Source organism: Sarcophilus harrisii, chromosome 2, assembly GCF_902635505.1.
Source record: "Sarcophilus harrisii chromosome 2, mSarHar1.11, whole genome shotgun sequence".
Taxonomy (NCBI): domain Eukaryota; kingdom Metazoa; phylum Chordata; class Mammalia; order Dasyuromorphia; family Dasyuridae; genus Sarcophilus; species Sarcophilus harrisii.
In genome coordinates this window covers 139,014,321-139,024,584 of record NC_045427.1, presented here as the reverse complement: position 1 = coordinate 139,024,584, position 10,264 = coordinate 139,014,321, and positions in this window count along the sequence as shown.

The window sequence follows — 10,264 nt, the reverse complement described above, 5'->3', positions numbered from 1 at the left end:
ATTCTTTATTTCATCTGATACCAGTCAAATTTGTCTTTTATTATGAAACATCAGTTTTTTACTTCTTTTTTTACAAATTACAGTTAGTAAAAAATACTTTTAAAATTGTATTCATTCTTTTCATTTTGTAGTTCATCATTTTATTTTTAGAATTAAGCAGATCACCATTTCTTCTTATATCCTCTTTGTACCCATAGGCTACAAGTCATATGATCCAGTTAATTTGTGTGTATTAATTTTCCATATATTTGCTTCACTGATGTTTTCCTGTGTTTTCAAACTTTATTGCTTCACAATTGCTCCCACTTAATAAAATGAAACATTTTTATTTTAACCTTCCTCATGCTAGAAGTAAATATACTTCAGTAGGAAGGGCAATGGACAGCAAGTTAAGAGAACTGAGTTCTTACAGTTCTACTTTTCACTTAATAAATGTAAGACTTGGACTAGATAATCTCTAAACTCCCTTCCAATTCCAAAATTCTGTAATTCTGAAATCAATTTTGAATTTCTATTTGTTTTTTCAGGATTCCATTATTATAATCTTCTCCCCTGCCTTCAAAATAGTTTTTTAAAAATAATTTTTAAAGGATGAAAATAATAGAAAAGTTAAAAAAAACTTTAGATTATCTTTAGGAGTAAAAGATTCCTTTCTCCAATATAAAAATACTATTTTTGCCTTTGTAGCCAAATTGATTTTTTTTAAGAATACATTTTTCTTAAGATTTACTTTTTTTTGTTTGAAATATTGTTTATTCAGCCTTAGTTCTTTTAAATACAGGTGCAAAATTTTTACAAATTTTATAAATCATATAAAATAATAAAAAATAAATTGGACAATCCTAGAAAACAGAAATGAATTTAACTTCCTAAGTATTTTCAGCCATTTAATTGAAAATTGAAAGATGTCAAGATTGCCACAATAACAAATGTCAAAGTAATCAGTCAGTAAACAGTAGCCCTATTCTGTTTCACGGAATTAAATTCATCAGTCTCAAGAGTCAGAATTGTCATATGTTTGTCAATTGGCCTGAATTAATCTATATACTTGATGCCAGGTGTCCATATGGCTAATTAAAAAATTTTCATCAATATTGAAACAAAGGAAAGGATAGCAAGTCTGAGTCTGTGTAGTTGTTCTCTGTTAACCATGAAATAGAATATCAATTAAAAATTTAAGATGCTCTTAGCAAAAATCACTATTGTCATATTGCCAGAGAAAAAGGAAATTATATGAAATTCACTGTTTCCTTATTTGTTCTTATAATATATAATAGATTTTCCTTCCATGCATGCCAATTTTTGAAAGGGAGTAAATGTTTTTGCTTCACATACTCCTTTCCATTAGACTATAATTATCAGTACAAGCAGATAATTGATTTGAAATAACTTCTGTATTTTGAGATCAGACCATAATAGTAGCACATTTTACTATGCTTATGTGCTGAAACGAATACTTGAAAGTAATTTTTTTCTTTTTTTTCTATAAGAATGAAAATAATTTTCAAAAATTCTGTAAGAAATTGATTTGAAAGTATTATTATGAAATTTCTCTTTTTGCTAGGTGCTATTCACCTGAGCTAGAAAATATAAGAAAAATACTTTTACTCTTTCACTGCCTTGATATTTTTTTTGACAGTCCAATAATTTATTTTCATATAAAATCATTTCCAGAAAGTTTTCATCTAAATTGTGGGAAACAACATATGTTTGCTTTTGTCTTCAAACTTTAAAATTTATTTCTTGAATAGCTTTGCATTAGATCCTGAAAGTTTTGCATATGTAAAAGAATGTCTTTAGTTTTAGAAATTTACTTTGGAACTTTAGAGTTTGCTGTTGATTTTCAGTGCAATTGCCCTTCAAAGAAAATGACCCCGTGGCAGTCTAAAGCTGTCAAATTGCCTTACCCTTAGACTTTGGAGATAAAAGTTATAATCAGTGGCTTTGGGGGAAATTTTATATTAATATGTGTACATGTAATTATTAATGGCTACTAGAAATTCAGCATTCCTAAGACCCAAAGCTTCCACTGTTCTATTGTTCTGATCCTTTTTCTTTCTCAAATAATGGATTATTTTCTGGACCAGATTTTATACATGTAGTGAGAAAGAAATCAACAATAGAAAAAAAACTTTTAGTTTAAAACACATATACACAGAAATACACGTGCTCGCACGTGTACACACACATACACACACACACACACTCCTCTTACAGAAACAAATAGATCAAGAGGCATCTTGGTGTAGCATTAAAAGCACTCTGGATTTATAATCTAGGAATCTGCTACATATCATGCATATTGGCTTGGGAAAGTCCCTTCAGTTGCCTTCACTTTAATTTCCAAAATCCTAAAATGTATCAACATTTATTTATGCTCATTCCTCTCCACTCACAGTTCTTCAAAGGTCTTTCAGAGGTTGTGCTCTGGCACATGGAGGTACCCTCCAGGAAGGCAAAGATGTTCCCTTCTTTATTGATAAGATAGTTTTAAAAATCATTCAATTGTCCACACTGGCAGGACTTCTAACAAACAGATTTAAAATAACAGTAGATAATGATAAAAAGAGCTGGCTACACTAAACGGGAAAGAAACACTAGGGATCAGGAAATAGTCCAGACTCTTGTTATTCCTGGTGTGACTTTGGTCAAGTGATTTCACCTCTCTGAGGTTCAGTTTCCTTATTAGGAAAATGAGAGGTTTGAGTAGATCTCAGCAACCTCATATGGGGTCTCGTAACTGAATGTGGGGTCATGAAATTATGATTTATTACCAATAAATATTTGATTTGTATACCTATTTTCGATATTTGTGACCCTAGGGTCATGTAAAAATTTCTCAGGCAAAAAGGGTTCACAAGTGGAAAAAAAAATTTAAGAAATACTGGCATAGATGATCTTTAAGAGCTCTTCCACCCTCTTATTTCTATAATCATAAGTTCTTCACAAAGTCCATGTATAGTTTTTAAGCTTTCAGTTTTAAAAACTCGAATAACTGAGGTGGTAGGCATAATAGAAAATACTGTGTAAAAGGCAAAATGATTTTCCTTCTTAAAACTGATATGGATGTCAATTCATCAAGCCTTAGGATATGCTTGTGTCTAAAGTAGGTACTGTTTAATAAGACTATTGTTTACATTTGTGTGATGTGGTTGTTTTAAACTTTAACAAATTTGCCTTTAACTCCTATTTACAGATTGCCTCTCATGCTGAAAGCCTAAATTATTGGTTTTCACAATGTGTAGGGACTTTATGAAAGACCCACTTTTGTATTTCGGGTGTGTAGTATTTTTCCTCCTCAGTTCAGGACTTGAATGTTAACCTCTGAACCTAATACTCAGATCATTCTAAATTTTGTGCAGTTCCTGTTGTTCTCCTCCTAAATGTCATTCAGTTTTCTGTTTGTACCCTATGGCTCAGGCCATTTTCCACATCTGTTCATTTCTTTGATGTGTATAAGGCCAGCACTGCTGCTGCTACTCAAGTAAATAATCTGACTCCCAATACCCCCACCCCCCGCCTTTCACTAGAATTACAAGGAACATTACCAGCTCTTTCCATTCAGGAATGTGGTATAAGGATGGAGACTTCTTTGTTGGTACTCTACGAAATAAGTACTTTTACAGAGAATTTTATACAATTTTTCAAATTCTACATTGAATTGTTTCTGCAAATATTCTAGAATGGTCAAATTACAGTGTTTTTCAACCACTTTTAAAAGATAAACTTCTAGTTAGAAACAGGTTTTTATGTAAAGATTCTTCATTTGATGGCATTATTCCTATGTATTTCCTTTGATATGTTCATTAAATTATACTTATAGGTTTGATCATCCATTTCTAAATGAGAAGAAAAGTTAGTGTTCATAAGATCTGTATGAAGCAAGTGCACATGGTTAGAGCATGGCATTGTGTTTAACATTAGCTGGTTGTATTTGCACTCTGCTCTTGTAGATTCACTCTGTTTACAGTAGACCAGTGTCAGTTTTTGTAAGTGTTTTGTTTTTAGCACTTTAACTGTGAGTGTACAAACTGATTTTAAAATGTAGTAGTTGTATATTTTGATTATAGATGATTTGAAATTTTTAATAAAATTAAACTGTATAACTTGTTCTCCATTCTGGCACTGTGGCATGATTACTTACATCTTTCTCCTTTTATCTTTATGATCAATAGGGCTTGCTGTTCTGGCTGACAGTTAATAGAGCCTATGAAAGATTTTTCTAATGGACTAATTCGTCCATCCATGACAAACATGTTTGCCATTTATCTGGGGACACAGAAATGCTACATACATGCCCCTTATGTGGCCCAACTATTATAGTTAACAATTTCCTGTGCATTCCTCACATTCAAACACAACCACTTAGGCAGAAAGAACAACTATATATTGTCATATTGGTATAACTATATACCAATAATATCTACATTGCTGTATCTTAAATCAGGTTGTTTGGCCCACTTTTGCTTTGGGGAATAGTGATTTTTATCATCTCTGAACTATCATTTTGGTTGTGAGTTTTATCAAGGTTATTTAGCCTTCAGCTTACAAACTCATACTACCGAAAGGCTATACTAAACATACAATGAAGATACTATAAAAGTGACAACAAAAATCCCAGCTAAACGTAAAAATAGAAATTCTGAAAGTCAAATAAAAGATTAAAATTGAAAACAAAGACATAGTTTAAATCATAATTTATTCTCTTAAAATGGAAGATATACCTGGTTAGTAAATTTACCCTATTATCTCTTATATATAAACAGGATATTTCTTTATATGGAAATTCCTACTCAGACAGTCAAATCATTTGTCAGATAGTTTAGTAGGCATGGAATCACAGACAGGTTTTGAGCTGACATTAAAGTGATATTTAATAGAATCCTGGATTTTAGAGTTGGAAGGAATCTTAGAATTCATCTAGTTAAGCCTCCCATTCTATTCAGGAATCCTCTCTTATAGTACCCTTCTGGACTTTGCTTGAACAATATTACTTGGCAAAGCAATCCATTTCATTTTTAAACACGTCATAAGTTTTTTTCTTGTATTGAAGTATGCTGTAATTTCTACCCATTACTTCCAATTTTGACCAGTTTTGTACTGGAAGGGTACAAGAGATATGATAGCTACAGTATTGCCTCAGGTATTTATTTATCAGTTGTGTAATTCTGGGCGAGTAATTGCTCTGCCTGTATTTCTTCATCTATAAAATGGGGGTGATAGTACTGGCCTTTCAGGGTTATTGTACAGATCAAATGAGGTGCAAACCTTAAAGTTATATAAGTGTTAGAAGTTATTATTTGAGTTATTATTAAATTTAATCTCTCATCCCCAAAATAACTATTAAAATGTTGGAAGATATCATGACAATGGATAGAATACTATCTTCAGATCCAGAAAACCTTGAGTTCAAGTGCTTCTGACACACACTGGTTAAGTGACCCTGAACAAAACACTTAGGCAAACTATAAGATGATAAATTGCAGAGAAGTCCATCTATCTTTGTAGGGAATGTTTTCTAATTGGAGAGTTCACTAGATCAGTGAAATGATAGGTACCAATTCCTCTCTCTCATCTTCTATAAATAGCCCCACTTCAATCAGAATCTCTTTTTCTAGGCTGAAATATTCTGAAATAGTTATGAATTCCAAGCCCCTCACCATCTTGGTCATCCTCTTATTTCTTGTCTTAGGACACTTTGGCAGTCTGATGAAGTTTGTGGACTCCTCAGAATAATGCTTTTTAAAAATAGTATTTTATTTTTCCAAATACATGCAAAGATACTTTTCAGCATTCAAATATTTTGTACAACATACTTTGAAAAACCTTATGTTCCAGATTTTTCTCCTCCTCCCTTCTCCAAGACAGCAAGCAATCTGATATAGGTTAAACATGTGTGAGAATGTTTTAAATTACAAATAAATTAAATAAATAAATAAATTACAAAAGAAACCAATTATATTGAAATACTTTAATGGTTTACTTCAAAAGTGATCCATAGAACTAAAATAGTAAAGAAATGGTCAGCCCAGTGCATACTACAGTAGGATCATTCTTTTCCTTTTATTAGCATAGCATAAAATTGCATCAGTGTTTTTGGCAACCACATCACACTGTTGGCTCATCAAGCTTGTTGTTAACTTTCTATTAAGGTCCTGTTAGAACCTGATAAATCATCCTATCCCACTTGAGGGTGTACATATTGCCAATAAATCAGACCTGTTCCCAGATTTTTCCATGTTTCCCAATTTTTTTTGGTCTTTAATAGCATAAGTGAAATTGGTATGGCATTCTCTTATACCACCACCCCCTCAGCCACCAATTGGGCTAACTAGTCACATAATTACTATGTACATCTTAAATATTATTCATCCCTAGTTTAGAGTTAGCTCATTACTGTTGAATATTAGCCCGAGGACCTGGCTAATATGCAATGTAAATGAAACTCCACTACCACTTGAGAAGTGAACTTACCCTAAATTTTAAGATAATATCTTTAATTTTCATAATTATTATTACATTTTAATAGATCTGTGATTTCATCAGTATGTATAGCACGTTGAAGTTGATAAGCACATTCCTAAGAAGTCTATTGTTGATAAGTTAAAGTCCTCAAAGTCTAATCTTTGAAGTGGAAGATTTTTTTAATGCTTTGGTTTATGATGATTATTAGCTAACACACCATGGAATGTTGGACAGTAGCCCATGGTTGAATATTAATCATAATACATACATATACAATATAATAATTACTGCTTTCACTCTCTATCCTATATTCAGAAATTGATAAAGGAGACTCTGAATGTTAAAATATACCAACAACAGCTTAATTATGTACTTAAGTTTTTTATTGCATCAAGATCTTAACAAAATCATTGATAAAAAATGTTGAATATCTTAGACAAAGAATAGGTTGCCAGGTCATTTTACCAGAAACCTTCTTCTAGATCAACAGACATGAATGACTACCCTTTGGGCACAGTATTTCAACCTTTTTTTTTTTCCTGAGGCAATTGGGATTAAGTGACTTGCCCAGGGGTAACACAGCTAAAAAGTGTTAAGTGTCTGAGGTCACATTTGAACTCAGGTCCTCCTGACTTCAGGGCTGGTGTTCTATCCACTGTGTCATCTAGCTGCCCCCTATTTTAACCACTTTCAAACCTACCTAATTTTATCATCATCTAGCCAGCATCTCTCCTTTATCACTTTTGCCTTTTATGGCTAACCTTCAAAAGTGTACCTAAGAGGTGCCTCTACTTTCCTCTCACTCTTCTAACCTCCATACGCCAGCTTCTGCCCTCATTCCTTCAAAATTGCTCTCTTGTTCCCAGTAATTTGCTAATTGCCAAATCCAGTAGCCTCTTCTCAAGCCTTGTTCTCGGCCTCTCTCCAGCCTTTACACTGTGGACCATCTTCTTGTTACCGTTACTTGTCCTTCACTCTGGCAGAGAATGGGGACCTCAGGAAGGAGGTGTCAGTGACTTGCAAATGAATTGGATTGAAGTGAACAATGATTGTGCACAGTCACCTGCCTCACTTTCCCCTCCATAACCATTTGGGTCCTGTGGCCAGAGATAGAGCAGAAGGACTGGAGATGGATCTGGATGCAGCCTGGGAAGAACTGGGTCTTTTTCAACCAAGACCTTCCCGGGTCTCAGTTTGTCTAAGATAATGCTCATTCAGTGATTAAGGCTAGGTAAAAATGAGGCAAAGAATGTCTTCTTTTGCTTAATCAAAATAAAATCAATCTGGGGAAGGGAAGACCGTCAGGGATTTTGAGCAAAAAAGAAGCAATTGCTTTTTATAACTCTGAGCCATTTAGGATCCAAACACTGACCAAGGGAGGTTTGAGCTGGGACCTATTTTTGGCCAATCAGTGAGAGCCATTCTGATTTGGGTTAAGGTGTGATCCATAAGAAGGAAATCAAATCCTTAATTAAATGCCAAGATATCTTCCTGGGTGTCAACTGATCAAAATTTATGTTACTCTGGGCATAGGCCCTGCAGATAAAGAGTATGATTCCCTATGTGGACGGAGGAAGTGAAGGGAAGGAGAGAAGGAAGGAAGGAAGGAGCTAGTGACCTGCATTGATTGCCCAACTAAAACTGGCCAGGTGGGTCTCCAGTGGAGCAGCTGCCACTACTCTCACAGGTGTTGCTTGTTCTTTGTCTCAGGAAGGAGATGTTATGAAAGAGGACTCCTTACTGCACCATTTAGCTACCTGGGTGGTTGGATGAGTGTGTGATGGGGGAGGAAAGGAAGAGAGATTTCTTTCTGAAGCAAGAAACTTGGACAGTGGAGATGAGTAAGGGCAGGATGGCATGAAGCTGCCAGCTAAATGGTAGATAGAGGCCTGGGTCTGGATTTAGGAAGACCTGAATTCCAATTTGACCTCAGACATTTACTAAATATGTGCAAGTCACCTGGCAAGGCATTACCTAAATAGGGATAATGAAAGTGTTTCTTTCCTTTGGAGACATGCTATCTCTTTTTCATCCTTGCTTATCAATGGTGTGGGAAAAGCTCTGTCCTGGGAATTGGGATGCCTGAGCTCCAATCTCTGATCTGCTATTAACAAGCTAATTAAGTCATTTATATCTTTGAGCACCAATTTCCTTATTTGTAAAATAAAAGGGTTTAAGTGGTTTATTTTAAAGCTTCCTTTCTGTTTGGATATTCTCTGATTCTAGTTTCACTAATATTTTAGCTACCTTTTGCCCTTTTAATGAATTTTTAAAGCTTTTGAAGTCCTGTACTACAGGCTCTCCAAATTCTTTTTGAGTTACCCAGTTTCTGGTTGGCAGATATCTTAAAGTCTTAAAATATTCACCTGCCTAAAGTGAAAAAGGGATCAGAGAAGTAGTTTTCCATTCTGGCTCCCTATGCCACTTCATTCAACACACATTTGTAGCAAAGTGATATAAACTGTGTCCCCTTTAATCAGGGGGGCCCTGATGTAAACTGTGCTCCTGACTCTCTCAACCCCTCCTGGCCTCTGGGAGGGGCTCACCGTCCTAGGGGAAACTCCCACATAAGTAATCTCATTCAATTGGAAATCTCAGCCTGGGGGCATGGTCGTCTCCTAGTCCCAGCTCAGGGCCAGGGCAAACCTTATAAAACCAAAGGTCTGTCAGTCCCTCTCTGCTAATTCCTAATCAGGAGTTTGCCCGCTAATTCTTGCCACAAATCTCGATCATTGGGGTTTGTAAATTCTATCACAAAATCTGCAGACTGGCCAGGGGGTCCCAATGCTCACACCAAAGGAATTGGAGGAAACCCTGTATTGATTAGACTGGGGGGGGGGGTGTGTGGCCTCCTTTGGGACCAGACATACTCTCTGGCTCTTAGCCAAAGGACTTACACTTTTCTGGCATGATCCATCAGTTTTGGGCTGGGAAGTTGTGTCAGAGATACTGTGATGAGTGAAAGGTGAAAGACTGAAGGAACAAAGATTTGATCTTCCAAGCAGGGCAATTTATTAAGCAGTGAGTGCTGATTCCCTGACAAAGCAAAACCTCAATTTAGGCCCTGGACTCTGAGTAGGAGTGGGGGAATCAGATATATTTAAAACAACCAAATAAGGCCAGTTAATTAAGGGGAACAATACAAATTAGGTAATCTGGTTTCTAATTAGAGGAAAGATAAGAGACTTTCCAAGTTGGAAAGAAGTGAGAGAATAGGTACAATTCCTTGAAATCAGAAAAGGAGATATCCCACTCCTCCCAAGGGTTTGTAACAATCAAACAAATATAGAAACAATGATTGATCAATTTGGGGCCAATTTTCAGATAAGCCACATGGGTTGCCTAAATTAAGCAATGGTGAGAAGACTCCTGGCATCGGTCTTTGGATCTGACTGGGTTTCTGGTCAGCATAACCTAGGTCTTTAGTTTCCCAGCCATGAAGGACTAGGTTCTTACTTCTTCTTACTAGTGCAGTAAGGTTTTTTTCCTATCCTCATAATGAAATAAAGTTTTTTCATAAGACAGATATTGGACTAGACCTATAATAATAGAAACCAAGCGAGTTCCAGAATTGAGTTCACAAAATAGAGTCAAGTATGGTTCCTTCAATTCTTCTTATTAGTCATTTGCTATCCCATTCCCCTCAGTTCCCCCAGTACAAAGCAGATGAGCCAGGAGGAGTTGCTAGTTCTGCAGTCTATAATAAGGATGAGGGAAAATGTCTCCATCTTTTATTTTTAAATTTTGTGTATTTAACATTTTTCCTCAGTTATATACTTTTTAAAATAGCCTTTTATTT